At 44.5% G+C, this 19,510-nt stretch overlaps 1 long non-coding RNA gene across 12 annotated transcripts in view; it reads right to left on the minus strand.

The window, feature by feature from the left end:
- Window positions 1–19,510, minus strand: part of LOC132649337 (uncharacterized) — a 414,614-nt gene that overhangs the window by 184,102 nt on the left and 211,002 nt on the right. For 11 of the 12 annotated variants that reach the window (XR_009587757.1, XR_009587758.1, XR_009587759.1 and 8 more), the window contains one exon: window positions 17,174–17,513. This is a non-coding gene — a long non-coding RNA (uncharacterized LOC132649337). The remainder of the gene's footprint in view (window positions 1–17,173; window positions 17,514–19,510) is intronic. The other variant, XR_009587762.1, reaches the window with a different exon arrangement.

Genomic DNA, 19,510 nt, shown 5'->3' on the forward strand with positions numbered 1-19,510 from the left:
TGGAGGGGAAAAATGATAAAACAAGACTGCCTTCTACCCAGTCCATTCTACACAGGGTTCCAACAGCTGCTAAACTGAGCCCCAAAATGGTAGGTACCCCTTATCACAACCATGGTCCATCATCCTGTTTATCACGCACATTCTCTATCAGTGTGTGTGTGTGTGTGTGTGTGTGTGTGTGTGTGTGTGCCTGCCCATTAACTCTTCCTGGAGATCATTCCAGGATGAAACACAGAATAAATTATATTTATTTTTTTAATAGTGAGACGGCAAGTGAGAAATCTAAACCAGAGAAAAGGGGAAACATTACAAGGACTCGGGGGGGGGGGGGGGAATGCCTTCTTATCTGGCATTCACTCTAGGGCATCCGGGTCCAAGGAAATACTCCATGGCAAAGTCCTAAGTGTGCAGAGCAGCTGGCAGGGGCCTGTGGTAGAAGGGAGAGCAAAGGGACTCTGCCAAAGTCTTGTTCCTCAAGAGCCAACTGTGATGTAAGAAAGGCACCAGGCCAAAGCTGTAGAAAAACAAGCATTTGCCCACTGCTAGAACCCAGAAGAGCCAAAAGCACCAAAACATGTGAAATTATAAACAGTGGTAGTACACTTCTTAACGAAAACATTCTATGGCAGAAGGTTGTGAAAGGTTCCCAGGGGTCAGGAACGCAAACGAAGGGTGTCTGGCACCAAATGCCTGACCCGACCCGCGCTGCTCTGCCTCATTCATTCATGAAGCGAGGTGGACCTGGGTGTGCCGCTTTCCCCGCAAGATCGATGTCCCGGGCAGGAAAACAACACCTGGGGAGTGCTCCCCTCCCCTAACGTGTGATTCTAAATAAAACGCTTGATTATCACTAAAGGAATCTCAAAAAACACAGAAATCTCAACTGCTGGGTCTGGTTCGGCCTGTCTTCCAGGGGCTGAGAGGAGGCGGCGGATGGGGCCTCTCGGACTTGCCCTAAAGGTTTTTCGGGCTGTGGTCTAATAAAGATGATTGAAATGCATAGCATGGTGACAGACACTTTCTTGGAGGGAGATCACCATGAGGACAATAGCTCACTCATCAGAAACAGCCAGACATACCTATAGGGTAGGCAACATACGCCAAAATTGTCTGGTATGAAAGGGAAAAAAATAACATTAAAAAAAAAAAAAGTGCTAGCAACATTCCCAGATGATGTCGTATCAGGTGCCAGTTCCAGGTCAACGACAGAGCAACAGGAAGTGAGAACAGAAGACGAACAGGACCGGGCCCATGGCTCCCACCCCAAACAGACCTATACTCTTAGCAACAACACACAGAAATAACACCCGCTTCTCTGTATAGTAAGATAGTCTACTATGAACCCAATTCTGCACTTTCCAAATCTAGTCCAACACAAGGAAAAATACAAAGTAGTCCATGGTCCAGAGGGTGCTGTGCCACATCCTTTAAGCATGTTCTTTAAAAAGAAAAAAAAAAGTAATATTTCTATTCATTCTTTAAGAATTGCTTACAAGGTAGTCTGACCGTATCCATCCAACTCCTCCTTTAAGTCTTCCCAGATCCACCTCACTTCAGCCCCCACTTTCAGCTTTGTGTCCCCTTTTTCCTCCCTTAGTAATCTGCTACGTCTACTTCATGTTGTCCATACACACATGGGTTTGGGGGCACCCACCGGAGCATGGTTTGTAGGCCAGAAAACTGAGTCTCCTTCCCCAGGCTGTCATCTATAGTTAAGATCGTCTCAGGGGTGGAGGCTCAGGAGCCACCCCCGCTTCCGCGTGGGAATGTGCTCTAGGTTGATCTTGCACAGATAGCTAGGGCAGCTGTGAGTTCACAGATGCAGTAGCCTGTCATGAACAGAAAACGCTGCTTTGATCCCATCCTTCCCTACGTCTGGCTCTTAACTCCTCCTGCCCTCTCTTGAGACAGGGTCTGGGACCTCAGAGGTGGAAGTGATAAAGACATCCCTTTAATAGCCAAGCACTCCACTGACACTTATTCTCTATGCTTTTCCAGTTGTTAAATTTCTCCCTTAAGCACTAGCTGTTACATAAAGAAACACCTGTGATGATATCTAACAGCTGCACTCATTTGTGGGTACAGAGACACTAATCTAGAGGGCAGCTTCATACTATGCCCCTTTAGTTGTAATAGGTTCATGCTATGGCCTGTCAGCTCCCCAACCATGGGTTCTTGGCCAGATTTACAGAAGCTGGCATACATTACTTTCTGTGGAGCAGACCTTAAAACCATTCAGAAAGTAGTTGCTTAGGTCCATAACATTCATGCCACTATTACACCCCTGAGCATAGTTCCCCAAACTGGTCATTAATGTAGTTTACAGGCTTCGCAGCTAGGTAAGACTATTGACAGTTTTTAGCACTTTCCAATACTATGACAGCTAGCCTGCAGAGAGGAAGCTTCCTGCCCAATTCAAACATCATCTTTCATGTCTTGTAACCAAAGTATATGGTTCTTCAGCAACCGGTCAAGTTCTGGTGAGCAAGCAAAGGATCAATGGCAATATCCTTTATTATTTTGAGAGTCTCTGAGATAACTATAATCTGGAGAGGAAATATCTCACCTGACATGAGCTTTTTATTTGGCAACCCATGGCTTCTAGGAGGAGTTACACCTGTATAGGGTTAAGGTGTGTGTGTGTGTGTGTATGAGTGTGTGTTCTTAAACAAAAGGTGTCCATATGGCTTGTTCAAATATACTTAGTAAAAAAGAGGGAGGAACATTTAAATGGAGAGAGGGTTGGAAGGGTAAAGATAACTTTAAGTACTTTCAGACTGAACCTGTAGGAATCCTTCCTAAGCATGCCACTTCTCTCACTGCCATCTCTATCCTAAGCTGTATACAATGAGGCTAGCAACAACTAGGATTCAGCCAGAACAAAGCATCAAACAAAGCACATATAACCAATAACAGGAGGCAGACTTTTGATTAGAAAACATTTGAAGGTCAGGTTTTTTATTGCTTTTGATACCTAGTTTTGATCCAACCAATAAACATTGTAGCTGCATAAAACCTTGGGATAGTTAATGGAAGTGGAATTTGCCATCACCCTCACCACTACCATCCTCTGTAAGAAGGATGAAGGCTACAGAATCTTCCTTCCTTGGGAAATTGCCGATGTGTTTGTCATCAGCCCTCCTTATGATCACCATATAATAAACACCCTTTCAATAAAAGAGGGCAGGAGGAAGAAGAGGCTCCTTCGACTTCTTAAGGCAGTAGTGATAAAAGATGGAGCAAATTAATCCTTGGTCAACTGTTTATATCTTTCCGTGGGAGAAAGATACAACTACACGAATGAGCTATTAGAAAGAATGCAGCCTTTTGATTATTTCCAAATTCCCTGTCTGATATGATAACAAATACCATCTTTCTTTCCACTGCCACGGAGGGGGCTGGGGTATCAGTGATAACAAAGGTGCCATTATCTCTGACAACATTTTCCTGGGTCCTGTTAATGATCACACTTGCAGTCACCTAATGCCCCAGGTTCTCACATCCCTGAACAAATATTACCTGATAGCAAATATTAGCATCTCCAACTTTGCATTCCAGAGAAGTCAAGAAACTTATCAGAAAGGTCAAATCTCAGTAAATAAGGCCAAAACCGGCCAGAAAGAAACAGGGAGAGAGGGAGAGAGAGAGAGAGAGAGAGAGAGAGAGAGAGAGAGAGAGAAATCCCCCTATTGCCATGATTTCTCGGTATCATCAGAATGCCTGGGACTCCAGCTCCCAGCCCACGAGTGCACCAACAATGGGAACTTCCCCCCAGACACATAAGCAGTCACTGCAATGTCATTTTCTTCATAGTGATGAATTAGATTGGTAAAATTTGTAAGAACGGGCTCCTAAAAGTGACTGCTGGGTCAGAGATTTCTTCCTCTAGGCTTGTTAAATACAGGGGTACACATGATTACCTGGAAGATACCGTTCTTAAATTGATGCATATTTACAGCTGTCTGAAGATAAAATTCAGAGCTTTCCTGAATTCTCAGGGATTCCCCACTACAAATACCTGAAAGCAACCAGTGGTTCTCAATTCTTCCTGGGCATGAAAAAAGACTCAAGGATGCTTACATAGATAGATAGATAGATAGATAGATAGATAGATAGATAGATAGATAGATAGATAGATAGATGGACGGACAAGTAGATATGTCCAGGGGCTAGAGAGATGGTTTTGTGATTAAAGACACTGGTTGTCCTTATAGAGAACCTGGGTTAAACTCCCAGCACTCACATGGTGACTCACAACAAACCATAACTCCAGCCGCACTTTCTTTTGGCCTCGAAGTACACTAGGCACATACAAGGTGCACAGGCATATTTCTAAGCAAAACACCCAAAATAATTACACATACACACAAACACACTTACACAAAGGCCATGCCTAGGCGGACTAAACTAGAATACTGACTGGTAATCAAGGCATGTTCATCCACGCTCACTCATGTCCATTCATTCGTACATTCATTTTTAGACTTGGGCTACATTGCTCAAGCTAGTCTCAAAAATCCTAATCTGAGGAACTCTTTTGGCCCTATTGGGAACTAAAAGCACCTGCCACCACACTGACTTTAGATGTAACAGCAAAAGGCTCTTAAACAGTTATAATACACAGTAGCTTCAAACTGAGGGTCTTTGATTAATCACTAAACTTTAAACTAAAAACAAAAAATGTTAGATACCAAAAATACTAGACAGAATAAAAAGATGAGCCAGGTGATAGTGGCCCACGCCTTTAATCCCAGCACTCGAGAGGTGGAGAAAGGTGGATCTCTGAGTTTGAGACCAGCCTGGTCTACAAAGCATGATCAGGGATGGTCAGGGCTACACAGAGAATTCCTGTCTCAATAAAACAAAACAAAGAATGAAAGGAGCCCAAGCTAGGGATACAGCTCCATGGTAATCTGTTTGCCTAGCATATATGAGGCCCCAGGATCCAACCCAGATAAGGAACCAGGAGGGAGATGGGGAGGAGAAGAAAACACCCAGAAACCTTAAACAACCAGCTTAGCACCCAACGGAAACGTGAAAACAAAGTCCCAAATCAGTTGCTTTATTTTTTTTTTAAATCGTGTTTTTATTACCAAAACCATGAAATCCAGTCAGCAATTTTCTTTCTATCCATCCCTTCAGAACTTCGCCACACTTTGTAGCTTGTTGGCAAAAATTAACCTGAGTAGATTATAGTTAATATAGCAAATAAGAAATTACAGTGAGGAGAATAACAGAATAGAGCCATACTCACAGAGATAACCCACAGTGAGGAGCAGGTTGTGAAAACTTTACAGTGAGAACTGGCTGACCCTTCTACAAAGAGCAAAAGTTCCTGATTATCCACAATATTTGTTATACCTCTCCATATAGTTATTCCACTAAATTTCTGATTATCAAAACAAACTAGCACAGGATTGCCACCACAAAGGGGTTGTCAACAGCCAACGTGTCTCTTTGCTTCAGGGAAGGATTTGTCCCAAACCAGGAAGGGTAGGCCCTTTAACAGCATATCAAATAACATGTATTTATCTGAACCAAAAGACATTTTAAATGCATTCAGTTGCAGATCAGAAAGGCATAGGAGGAGATGACTTTTTTCTCCTTGTAGGGTTTCACAATTAGTTTACATCCAGATCCACCCAGCATTTTTCAGCAGCCTTCCAATAGCTGAGATAATTACTACTGATCACATCATAAATAAGTCCCCGTGAGAAGTCAGCTGAACCACAGGGATGTGTGTGGAACAATTTCCCTCCACTGCACTGAAGGAGTAAGGGAAAAGGGAAATGATTCATTTCACTGCCAGGGATTTGGGTAGATAAGTAGTCCGGTCAGTTACCGTAAAGGGTTATGATACGCCAACAACTACCTTAAGTTCTTTCATATTATGCGCTGTCTACAAAACGTCTCACAGAGCTCAGGGCAACATCTCGAAAAGAGCAAAGACTGATGGATGAAAAGACTAGTGTTCCAGAGCATCAGAGAGCCAAAGAACATGGCTCTTTCCAACAGTGGGAACCTGAGCATTTGAACGCAGCTCCATACCAAACCCAAGTCATTTCATCAATCGGTGGCCTGTTCTTTTCTTCTGCGGTGGATCTCTCTTATGGCTGCTAGAGAGTGTTCCCTAGTTGCTGATCCGAAGATGTAATATATCAATGTGAAAGGAATGAATGGACAGAGAAGCCACTATCAAGGACACAGCACAATTTTTACATTTGCCCTTATGTCTCACTTTCTGTTTTGTGAACCATTCACTTTGTGATGACAGGGAGTCATATCTGTTCACTGCTACTGCCAATAAGCCAAGGATAGGAAAGAAGTAGCCAAGAATATGTTTTGAATTTGCAATATGGAATTAACAGATTCGATACCAAGCAACAACAAAGCGCTGTGCAAGGTCCTGTAGACTGAAACACAGACAAGTTTCTGTTTGCTAGAAAATAGCCTTCGGTCTCATCATTGGTAAATGTGGACATGATTTACCCAGTCTGAGGCATTTCTGCTAAGGAAGTTTCCCATATTTTACATTGACTTTTCTAAAAGCATAACTGTATGTACTCTATGAAAAATGCTCATGAGCTGGAGATGTAGCTCAGTTTCATATACAGAACTTGTCTAGCGTGCATGAAGTCTAGCACCAGTACCCCATAGACCTGGCATGGGGGTATACACCTTGGAAGAAGGCTCACTGCTACCCTATGTGCAGTATCTTGAATGCTGGGCCAGAGGGGACCTATGCTGAGATGTCCCTTACCACAGGCAACAGTTCTGTGTGCTAAGCCATCCATACATCAGAAGGCTTATATCATCTTCAGGATCAGGTGCCAGGTACTAGAACCTCGAAGTCCTCAGTTCCGCCTGCCTGAATTTGTCCCCTGGAAGCCAAGGTGGTGGCTCACACCTTTAATCACAGCACTCAGGGTGGCCAAGGCAGGTGGATCACTGTGAGTTCCAGGCCAGCCTGATCTACAAATCACATCCAGGACAGCCAGAGTTACACAGAGAAACCCTGTCTCGAAAAACAGAAACAAAACAAGAAGGAAGAGAGAGAGAGAGAGAGAAAGAGTGAGGGAGAGGGATTGCCCCTTGGGCATACTGGCCACAGACCCGTCATCACCAAGCAACCCACTAAGGCAGAATCCCAGCACTCGGGGCACTCACGGCATGCAGGAGGACTGTCATGAATTTGATACCACCCTGAACTAAATGTTAAATCTAACACCAACCTGGGCTCAAGAGTGAAACCCTATCTCACATTCAAATAAAGAAATGAACAAATCTGTATGGGGGCACACTTGTGCGTGCATGCACTTTTAGGAACCATGGCGTAGGGTATAGATTCTACAGGAACTTGAAGAATCACACCTTCATATTCCAGCTGAGAGTTAGAGGGGTTATGAGGCTGAAAACTCAGAGTTCAAAGCTGGCCTTCAGGTTCCATGTAAAGGTGCAGTGTGTCCATAACAGGATTTTCACGCATACTTTATTTGGCAGTTCTTTAATTTATCAGTTTTCCACCATTTAGATGTATGTATCTGGGTCTCCATTTACATTCTGGCTTTGGCTAACACAAATATCAGGGGTAGGGCTGCCCGACAGGGAAACTGAGTTTCAGGGCAGCTAGCCAACCACCTACCCGATGGCACTGAAAACTCCAGGCCACAAATCAGCACGAGGCAAACCTATTCCCCAGCATTCAAATGCCTGTGTTTGTGTTCTGTGTTCTCCCCCCACATACACACACACACATGCATAATTAGAACAGCCCCAAAAGGTCCCAAGAGGACCTTGGATACTAACAGCCTGAGCTTCCTTAACACCGGAGCAGCCAAGGCAGCCTGTCATCTACAGGGCGGCTCCGCGTGTGCACACTTGCCGGTACCTGCACGGCAGGCAGAACCTCTGCCACGGGGAAGCAAGTGGAGGCACATTGCCTCAAGAACTCACAAGACGAAGCCGGAGGCTTCTCAATGTATATCTTTTACAACTCTAAACCCAGGAGTGCATTAGCGTTCCCTGCTAAACAGGCTGCACGGCAGTTTTGAAAGACCACATATAATACCTTCCTAAGACCTGTACTTACAGGGACCCTTTCATCCAAGACATTTAAAGCACTTTACAGGCTCAGAGCTATTCATCCCAGTGCCCCAGGGAGGTATGCAGCTGGCCAGGGTTATATTCACTGATGAAGAAACTGAGGCAGGCTGATGGAATAAGTACCGTTCTTTAAAAGTTTGGTTTCTTGGCAAATGAATAGCTTTAAACACTCCTGCCCCCCAAAGCCATACCAGCTGATACAGAAAAAAAAGGAGAGGGAGGGAAAGGATTTGCATATTTTTTATAGAAATTAAATAGAACATTACAGAAATCTACTCCTTAGTTCTTTCAGCCACAGAGGTCAATGAAAAGAAATTACGAATACTCCACTGAAAATGGCTTATCATTAAATCTGAGATGCTACTGCCTTTCAAGATTCAAATTCCATAATCACAAATTCCAAGACAGAAATTTCAAGGGTTTTCTTTTTTACAACCCAAATGGAATCAGGCTTTTACACCTTTGGCCAAAAGCACTTAGCAAAGATGATTAGCATATTCTCTCCGGACTAGGAAGAATCAATACTAAAGCCCTGGAGATTGGGTTCCTGGGCTTTTAGTGGAAGGTAAATGGCCCAGAGGAAGTCAGTCAGAAGGGGTTGGGAGAAACTCACTGAGAGGGGACATGAGGAGTTGGGAGGCACTGCTAGGGGGGATGCTGTTACCTTAACGTCCTAAAAACAGCAAGTGTGCCTTAAGTACTGTGCCAATTGTCACAGCAACTAGCGTCCAGTGCCTGCTGGCCTCTAACCTGCCTGCTTATTAAACCACACAACCAGGAAATTTCCTGAAACCAGGAAAATTAACAGAAGGGGCTAGAGATGTGTCCAGAGGTGGAGCACTTGCCTGTGTATGCAAGACCCAGGTTGTATCCTCAGTATATCAAAACTGACAGGGAAAAAAAAAAAGCTGTTTTGTTTTGAGACAGGATCTCAAATTGCAGTACAGAAACGGGCTTCAGACTCGTGGCAAACTTTCTGCTTCAACCTCCAAAGGGATGAGGTGGCGGGCATAAGCCACCATGGCCAGCAGAAAGACTTGCTAATGGTAAAAATGTATCATTTTAAAGGAAGGAAAATTAGTAGATGTACTCTCAAAGACCTTACAGTGAAGCTAGAAAATAATATACAAACCAAACCACATACTACCAGAAAAAAAAAAAAATTAATTAATTTTTTTTCTACGAAATTCATATCCAGAGGAGGATATGGGAGAGTTTAATGTTATCTTCAGCTAGATAGTGAGTTTGAGGTCAGCCTGGGCTGCGTGAGACCTTGTCTGAAAAAATAAAATAGAATTTTAAGAGGTGGATATGGTGGCACACATCTGTGGGACGTGGCGGCCTACATCTGTCATCTTAGAACTTGGGAGGCTACGGCACGGCAATCTACCGCGTGGGACTCTGCCGCAAAACAAAAACCAATCATCAAAAAGGAAGGTGTAGAGACCCTTTTGGGTCACCTAGACACCTAGCTAAGGCTCGGGTCAACTCGGACAGGAGGTTGCAGGTGGGAATCTACCAAGTGCACAGGCAGACCACAGAACTCCACCTTGCTGCCAACGCTGTGCCAGGATGCGTAAGTGTCTAAGGCAGACCTCTGAGCTCGGAGCTGTCATTCCTCACCAGAGAGCGGCTGAGTGAACGGGAAGGGGCGCTCAAGGTAATCCTGGGCCAGATATATAGACAAACAGACCTGGATACTAGCGATCAATTCTTTTTTTCAGTTGTATGCATCTTATCTCCCCACCAAGTTTCACTTCAGTCTCCCTAAGATGAGAATCTGCACCTGGGTTACCGCAAAGTGGGGGAGGAGGAGACGTGAAACTTTAGACTTTAAGCCATCCACTGCTCTCACTTCATCAATGACATCAGAAACCTCCCTTTCCTAATGACCACTGGGCACCAGTATGAGCCTCTTACTTTAACCTATTTCAATTTCAAAAGAGTCCAGTCAGGTCAATTTTACTTGCTAACAATTTTGCAAGCAGGGCAGCTGAGGGCTACAGAGCTCCTGGGATCCACACCCACTAAAGGACACGGAGTTCATCTGGCCCCACACAGACAGAGCCGAAGCCCAGTTTTAAGTCCCTGGCCATTTCCTGCTTCCCTAGAGGCCTGGACCCTTCCCTCTGGTTTCTCACTCCACCGTCATGAGCAAACACCATGGGATCCTCAGGAGGTGACTCACGGAGCAAATCATTGCTCACAGTGGCCACATTTTAGTCATCATAAACTCTCCCACCCTCGCCTCTTCCTACCTGACCACTCCTAGTGACCTCTGCCTATCAGAAGCCAGGGGCAAAAGGGCTAATATCCAATGTACTAAACTAGCCCTTGAGATGTAAATGACATTATTTCCCATGGTTGCCCAGGCTACCTTCTCTCATCACCAATACCATTCCAGAGGTACTTAGTTAGCACTTATATTCAACATGGCACCTGTGCTTAGACAAACCCGTTTTCATGAGTGTTTTGCTTACTTTTTAACACAGTTCATTTTTTCTTGTTTTCAACATGATCACAGGGGGGATTCAACTGGAGAATTAGTCGTGTAATGGTTAGCACACGCCTCTTGGAATCATCCTCCCTTTAGTAACACATTTTCCAAGTTTGGTTTGCATAAGAAAAAAAAAAAAAGCAAACAGACAAAAAAAAAAAAGGCCTCCTCCACTCAACTGTGAACTCCTGTGGACAAGAATGAGGCTGAGGCATATAATGGACTCTGTTTGCTACTAAGCATGCAGCTTACTGTCTCAGTGAGTGCTAGATTCATCTTCAAACGCTGATACTGTACATGCCTCCGTTTACTTCTTCGTTCCTCAACCTCTTGTCCGTGCAACATGTTAGTACCACAAACTGCATAACACTGTTTTAAAAGATTTGTTAGGCTCTCGGATTGCCATCGGGGCACAATAAGCTCTCAAGAAATGCTAGTTTTGTGAACATCAATACCATAGAATATACTTAACATATGCATGTATGAATGAATGAACAGTATAGACTCTTCCTATGGTGCCCAGACCAATTCAAATTCCTGGGCTCAAGTAATCTTCCTATCACAGCTGTCCAAATAGTCGCAGTATAGGAATGCGCTACCACATCATCAAAACCCGGCTCTAAGCAGAAAGAACCTTTAGAAACATGATGGGTAAACAACTATCCCCCAACCCCCACCTTCTGAGGAGGGGGCTGCAACAGGCAGCCTGACAATAGCCATATCTTACAGGTTATACATTAGCCAAGGTCTACTTTCTTACCCGGATAAAAATGATACCTGACATGTAGCCTGAGTCACTTGACCCCTGCTCCCTCACCTCTGTCACATAGCGTGGGTCACATATTAACCAAGCCTGCTTCCCTAAAGTTCAGGACCCCCTCCCCCTCAACACACACACACACACACACACACACACATCCTCAGAAACCTTAAGAGTAGATGCCTTGCTTAGCTGGGTAAGACTGAAGCCTCTTACTCTTGTCCGCATTTGTCCTGTGCTGCCCGCCGTCCAGCAGCATTAATAAAACTCTTTCCTAAGGAAACTTCCGTTCCGCACCTCTCTCAACTCTTCTTTCCCTCCCTAAACCTAACACTCATCATCAACTACTTGGTGCCTCGGTTATAGAGGCATTTGGTATGACAGTTTGCCTTTGATACTTCCGATTCAAGCACAGCTTTGTAGACGAAGATGTCTCTCCCCAAAATACACAATCACAAAAAGACTCACTGAAACAATGCCTCGGGGCCTGCGGACCTACTCAGTCACGTTCAACAGTCTGAGCGAGCACAAAAAAGGCCCAAACTACAGTGCCGGTTGCTTGGCCCCCCCAAAAGTCTCGAATGCAAACTTATCAGCTGAAAAAGAAAATATCCACAATGCTCACTGTTAGGAACAGAACAGTCTCCATTTCACAGAAAGGAGCACCCAAGCACAGTGACAGCCATCCAGCAAGGCCACTCTCATGAGTAAGGTGCACCAGAACCCAGCCCAGGCTGGAAAACACACCAGGACAGGATCTTCACCTGGTCTGTATTCAAACACAGGTAGTCACTGTGTCTTTTCCAGTTGGCTAGGGTCTGACTGCACAGTCTTTCACAATTGTCTAGTTTTAAAAGAAGCAGCACAAAAAAAAGGAAGGGGGGAGGGGAGAGGTGGGACACTTAAGTCACTAAAGTTTAGAAAATGCAGCCAGGCCTTTGTGTAAACAAAGGTTTCCCCAGGTAAGGGAGAATTAAAATATTTGCATAAAGGTTTTACAAGGTGGAGGAGATAAAAGATTTGAATTCCGTGACAGAGAAGTTGAACAGCCTTCAACAGAAAAGAATACTTAATGCTTCTTCCACCCTGGAGAACAGGCGTCCCCTAGCCCTGAGCTGTCACAGGGCATACACAGAACCGACCCAAGAGCCATTCCTTCCACCCTGATAAACGACTGCAGAGGGATCATGGCAGCATGCCTTTGGTGTGGTTGACATCCCAACATAAATCCAACAGCAGACTGAGTGACCTCATCCTGGGACCTGAGCCAGAGTTTTCTCCTGAGATCTCTGAAGTTATCAGATCTGGAAAGCATTTCACTGGCTTTCCCTTGCCCACTCCCACCGCTCCCCCCCCCCCCTTTTTAAACACAACAAAAGGCAGCACTGACCACAGGAGGCAAAGAGGTAAAGTCAGAAATTGTCCACACTCCATTACCCTAAATTGCCTGTCAATGAATGAATATGCATTGTTCCTTGGGCTCCAAAGAAAGTAAACTGTTTCTCTAAGAAAATACCTCGTCTTCACCATGCTTTTAACCTCTTTCTTTTGTCTGATATGAAATCCCAAGTCTTGATTAATATTCCTTGCTCTACCTCATCTTTTCTTCTACAGTCTGTTCCAGTTCATCAGCTACAACACAGCCAGCACTGGGTACACGTGGTACCTTGGCACAGATGGCTGGATGCCCTTTACCTTCCAGAACTTTGTTTCTGCATCTTTCTGACTCTACTGCCTCTTGCCACCCACATCCTCAGGAGGACATTAGTCTAGAGACATGTGAGTGCACAGTGAAACACAGAATCCTGAGAGTTAGATGGCCACCGAGCAGAGGAGAGCTCTCATAAAACAGAGCTGTGGAACAGGGAACTCGTAGCCTTCAAAACAAAACAGCCAAGACAGTTCACTAAGAGAGTTAGATGGTTCTCTCACTCTCGAGCGGAAGCACAAACTGTGATTGTCCCGCCACGGTTAGTGTCAATTGTCAACTTGACAGATTGTAGAATCACCTGGGAGACAAGAAGCCTGTGGGGGTTGTTGTGATGGCAATAACTGAGATGGGGAGATGTGCGTCACCGTGGGTGGCACACCCACCCCGTGGCTGGGCCCCTGGGCTGCAGTGTGGAGAAAGAGAGCTGAGCAGCAGCCGGCATTCATCACTGTCCACTTCTTCATTGTAAATGTGATGTGAGCAGCTGCGTCTAACTCCTGATGCCTTCACTTCCCTGCTATCACAGACTGTGCCCTTGAACCAGGAGCCAGAATAAGCCCTTTCTGTCTTAAGTTGCTTTGCTCTCAAAGTAGTTTATCTCAGGAAAAGAAGTAAGGCATTCACCAGTGCCAAAGGGAAAGAGCTGGCTAGGAGCCAGGAGTGTGAGAAAGACTGACATGATCACCCACTATCCACACAGTATGCCTGTGTACCCGCTGTGTCTAGAATCGGAGGACTGGCCATGGGGGAAGCTGGACAATTTATTAGCTGCTATAAAGCATAAGCAATCAATAAACAATATTTCAACTAAATTCTACGCCTTTCCACTGGTTCTCTTCAGGAAACAACAAGCTGATGCCAAAACGTTCCACTCCGCTCACCGCTCATTTAGGGCATGTCTCGTGTGTCCACGCACAAATTGAAAAGAGCAGAGCAGCACAGGGAGGCCATCCTTGCAACCACATAGCACTGGAGAATTCAATCAGTTAATGTTTCAGGATCTACCCATCAAACACTGACAGGCAACAATCAATGTAAGAAGTTACTTTGTAAAATGGATTTCTCCACTTTGAATCTGAGACTCAAAGCCTGTAATGCTGGGCCTGTCTGGAACAGTTCCAGGTTCTTATTGCAGCTCCTGCTTTGTGTGTTGGGTTTTGTCTAAAAGACAGCAGCACAGGGCTTTGCTAGCAGCTAGCAAGTCTGCTTTTAAAAACTGTTTGAGTTTTCTCTAAAAGACGCCTCTGTTGTTTCCATCGTGTTAATTTATTTTCATCTTTACCCCTTTTTTTCTTCTGCATTTTAAATCCTCTCTCTCCATGGTGGGCCTAAATGCTCAGGTAATATACATATAAATGCTCTGACAGACAGATGGCTGAGTACTATCTCTTCATGCCCTCGCTTCTCAGTTAAAAAGTACTCAAAGGACTTTGGCCTCAGCCCTTGCAATGCTATCACAGTCCCCTGCAGGGGCTGCTCTCTGACTCAGCCCGCAGTTCATCGGGTCTATAAACCGGACTACTGATAAAACCTGGCAATACCACCAAGCAAGTATTCCTATATTTCCCTTTTTAATGCACACATTACATAAACCCAGAAAAATTACAACCAACAGCAAAATCCAACTCGTTAGATCCTTTTTGAAAATTCAGCACTGTCTTCACATTCTCTCCTCACACCCACCCCCATCCCGAAAGGATTTCTGTGTGGGCGTGTGCTGCCAAATGTAGAAGCCACACGTTGAGGAGGTCCTAGGCTGTGGGTCTTACTGCTTTTTTTGTATTGCTCTCATAGACACAGGAGCCTCAAAAGACTTAATGTTTATTTAAGAGACATTTACTACAGCAGATGGCTCTCCTTTAGTTCTTTCAAAAAAAAAAAAAGAAAGAAAGAAAGAAAGAAAGAAAGAAAGAAAGAAAGAAAGAAAGAAAGAAAAGAAAAAGAAAAGGAGGGTCAGCCTACCTGGTTAAGGCTCTTGCTGTGAGAGCCTTTCAATTCCTGGAATCTGTGGTGGATGAAGAGAACTGACTCCCAAAAATTGCCCTTGGCCTTCCTGGACCTGTCTCACAAGACAGGACATATGCACACGCACACACAAATTAAAACAAAGCATAACAAAACAAAAAAACCAGCTAGGTAAAAATTTTAAAGTGAAAAGGATTTACACTTGGTGGTGCATGCCTGAAATCTTAGGACTCACTTGCAAGGTGGAGGATCAGGAGTACAAGGTCATGCTTAACTACACCAAAGCTGGAGGCCAGCCTGGATTTTGAGACATTTACTCAAAAGAGATGATGATGAAGATGATGATGACAATAATAAGGCAAGGCAAGTACTGTGATGATTTTAGCTTTATAATTGAGGAAACTGAGACAGAAACATTAAATAATTTGCCTAAGACTGCATTGCTTGAAAGAGACCAAACCAAGGCCTGAACCATCATATTGCATCCTGTTGGTAGTTGTGCTGGCTTTTGTGATTTTTAATTTGTACAGATATATAAAAGAGGTCACTTATATATTATGTGTCCTAGGAGCCACCCTATTAAGGGCCAGACTCATAGGAGTCTAATATACAAAGGGAATGGCTGAAGAAATACATGGACACACACCTGGAGACTCCTTTGTCTATGACATTCTCCTTGCACTGAGGCCAGAGACAGGACAAGGGCAGGTCGCCTCAGAATTATGGATGGCTGAGTGTCCAGAGGAGTTGATGCTCTAGTCCACCTGCTTTCAGTTAGCTGAGGAGATTCCATCTCTTGAGCAGAGTGCATACCAGGGTGGGGGGCAGGCAGTGTCAAGGCCATCAATATTTACCTCTCATGAACCTGGAGGTCAGTTCAAAAGGGCACCAGAAATTTATGGGGCTGCTGCAGTCACCCAAGGCAGATGGGAGAGAAGGAAGAGCATAGAACTCTCTTTCCTCATCCTCTTTATATTCTCTTCCCTGAATCCTCTTTATACTCTCCAATATAAGAAGTTGCTGCCAACTGCTAGGGCACTCCAAAGTGAAAGTGAACTTGATATTTTTAACCTAAAAAATGTCATGTGTAAACTCAGTGCTCAGAAACCTAATGTTATTGATGAGTACCATTCAGAAGACTGCTGAAAATGAGACATTATTTGGTTTGCGGGGGAGGGCTTTGTTGGCAATATCAATGCCATGGGGCGGGAAGCGGGGGGAGGTCACCCTCGACAGCAATCTCAGGGTGCGCAGACACTTTAAATGCAGGATGATTCTTGCAATAAATTCTGCAGCTAGGATTTAATGTTGAAAATGAAGCACAAGACCTACACCGAACACCACAGGACAGGAAACAAAGTCCCCCTGAACACTGTCAAACGTCCTCCTGTATTTGCTTGCTTGCTTGGAACACACACATACACACACACACACACCTGGCAAAAGCCCTCTCAGAGCCAGCTAAATCCTTCAGACTAAATACACCCAGGAAAGAAAGTCGTGCACCCTTCTTTTGTGCTGAAGATGTAACCCACAGCCTTATGGCCACATAGTAGTCTATCTACCACTGAGCTTCACCCTAGCCCAGGACAGAAAATGCCCACTTGACCCCGCCCCCATTCCACTTTAACAACTGAAAACTGGAGCAGGTATATACAAATGAAAAGAAAAGACTGGAAGAAACAGAGGACAGGAGGTATAAGTCCCAGCGCACAGAGAATGCTTGCACAGTCTTTCATCCTAAATTGTTAATTCTCTGGCCTTTGTCAATTGGAGCTTTGTTCTGCAATTCAACAATCAAGTTTCTCTTTTTTTGCTCTGGCAGCATAAAAATCTTGAGAAACGAAAAGTGTGAAGGAGGGCTAAGAACGTTGCTCCATTAAAAGGATGCTTCACTCATGCTTGAAGTCCTGGGTTCCATCTTCAGCACCACTAGACTGATGGGCGCTGTTGTAATCTCAGTATTTCAGGATAGATGCAGGAGGATCTAAAGTTGAAGGTTGTCCTTATCTACTTAAGGAAGTGGGGCTAGTCTGGGCTACATGCTATCTTGTCTGAAGGAAAAGAAAGAGAGAATGGGTAAAAGGTATACAGTTAAACAGCGTCCACATAACTTTAATAGGATGGACATACGAACCTTTCAGCAGACATCTCCTTGGGGGTGCAGGGGTTGGAAATGGAAAAGTAGGAAGACTTTTCTGCTTATAATTAAGAGGTGTGTTCAGACAGAATCCCAAGCTGCGGTCTCCCCGTTGAAACCCGAGTTTCATCTTCCTGTTTTGACCAGGGTTGTCTTGAGGTAGAGCCTGTCCTATTGTATGTTGTCCCCTAACCCACTCCCTTCAGTAACCTTGAGGGACAGGAAGGAAGTAAATCCTGCAGTCACTCGTGTATATCCCTTCATCACATACATGCATGCCCTATGAGGCAGTAAATCCCAGCTGGTCACTGGACGGCCATCAGTCAGTCATTCACACCTGAAACAGAGCACAGGGCACAGGTACTTAGAAACAACATTCCCAAAGAAAGGCAACTTCGTACCTTAAAAGTACTCCTGAGCACAGTGGTTCTCAACCTTCTTAATGCTGAGACCCTTTAAACAGTTTCTCACGTTGTGGTGGCCCCAAACGGTAAGATTATTTTTGCTGCTATTTCTTAACTGTGATTTTTTTTTTCTGTTATTCCTTACTGCCGTGAATCATAATGTAAATATCTGTCTTTGGATGGTCTTAGGCGACTCCTGGGAACGCTTCGTTAAGTAGGCACATCAGACATTTGTCCCGGGTGAGAAACCTAACAAAAGGGTCATTCAAATCCCAAAGGAGTAGAGAACTGCTGCCTTAGCTACATCTATGCTGTTGCTTAACTGTCTGAAGGTATCTTTCCAAACAAAGGTCCAGGACTATGAGAGAAGCAAAGCCCTGAGAACTCGTCAGGATTTGGGAACTTGTCTACGTTTTCCATACGAAATGTGTCCAGCACATTAACCTACTTGGACATGACTTAAATTCGTGTAACTGACAGGAGTGTTAGGCCAGCTTTCCTCATCAACTCTGGAGTAAAAAGATAACCAATGGGATATCTTAACCTGTCACTGGTTCACAGGGAAGAGGTCAGGCGTCAGAACTCACCACCGACCTTGAGGAGAAATACCCGAGGCTGCCCTGTTTGTCAGGATCACGCCTCTACAGAGTCTCCACACCATGGGCAGAAAGAAAAAGAGCCCTTCTCCAGTTGGACTTGTTAACACCTTTGTTTATGTCAGATTTATATGTTTGGGTAGATTTCTCACTTGGCACGAAACTGGGGGAGTCTTTATCAAAACTGTGTTCTCTGTGCTCTTGAGCAGAGTTGAAGATGCTGCAGCTGCAGTGATAAGAACATAGCCTGCCTCCCTTTCGCCAGGAACATACCCAGAGTGAGAGGGTGAGCGACAGAAAACACCTCCTACAGGTTCAGCTCAGCGTCATTATCAGCACCCTCCTTCCCAACAGCCCGGGGGTCCTTCCCAACAGCCTGGACTTTTATCAAGCAGCAACTGGCTCAGTACCAGTAGTATACCAGAACAGTGGTCTCCCGGCCACCAGATAAGACAGATCCTCAGGAGGGGCTCTACCAGGCGCCTTTCACACTCCAGCAAAAGTTTGCAACTAATGCTCAGACTGGAGAAAGAAATGATACTTTATAGGAAAAGGGGGCGGGGAGCTTAGGAAAAAAGGGTGGTATTACAGAAGTCTGTCAATTGCTTTAAAACAAAATGACTGCTTCAACTCAAGGTTCAGGGCCTACAACCAGCAGAGAACAGAGATCTGAAAAACAATGACAGGACACATCTTTTGATAGCTGCGAACACACACTGAAGATAAAACGTTTAAACAATAACCATTCTGGTACACCTAATAGAATAATAAAATTAAAATATCCTTTTAATAAAAGGATGTGCTATCATCCTTTTAAGTATTTTTTTTTAATGTTGACTGGTTTTAAAGAGCTTTCTAATAAGATTATCTGTCCTACAATGTAGGGCCAAGAGCTCTCTGACAATATAGAAATGAATTGGGGTTGGCTTAACTTGCAGCACAAGATGGCCCAAGACTGTCCAAGCAGACCGAAAAGCCGAGTCAGTCCGTGGACTCAGTCCTTGGTCTTTCTGGATGTGCCAAGGAAACACCCTGAGAACAATGCCAGGCTGAAGAAATGTCGCACTGGTAAAGGCATCTGCCACAGAGCTCAATCCCTAGGAGTGAAGTGAAAGAAGAAAAGCACCAACATCCATAAGTTGTCCTTTGACCTCACACCTGCCTAAACACACACACACAATAAATAAATGTATATATTACAATAGCTTACCGTGAATTGAAAAGCAAGCATACGCGCGGGCACGCACACGCACACGCACACACACACACACACACACACACACACACACACACACACAATAAGTCCTGCCTACTAACCAATACCATATTTTTAT

The sequence above is a fragment of the Meriones unguiculatus genome, chromosome 19 (genome assembly GCF_030254825.1).
Source record: "Meriones unguiculatus strain TT.TT164.6M chromosome 19, Bangor_MerUng_6.1, whole genome shotgun sequence".
NCBI classification, from domain to species: Eukaryota; Metazoa; Chordata; class Mammalia; order Rodentia; family Muridae; genus Meriones; species Meriones unguiculatus.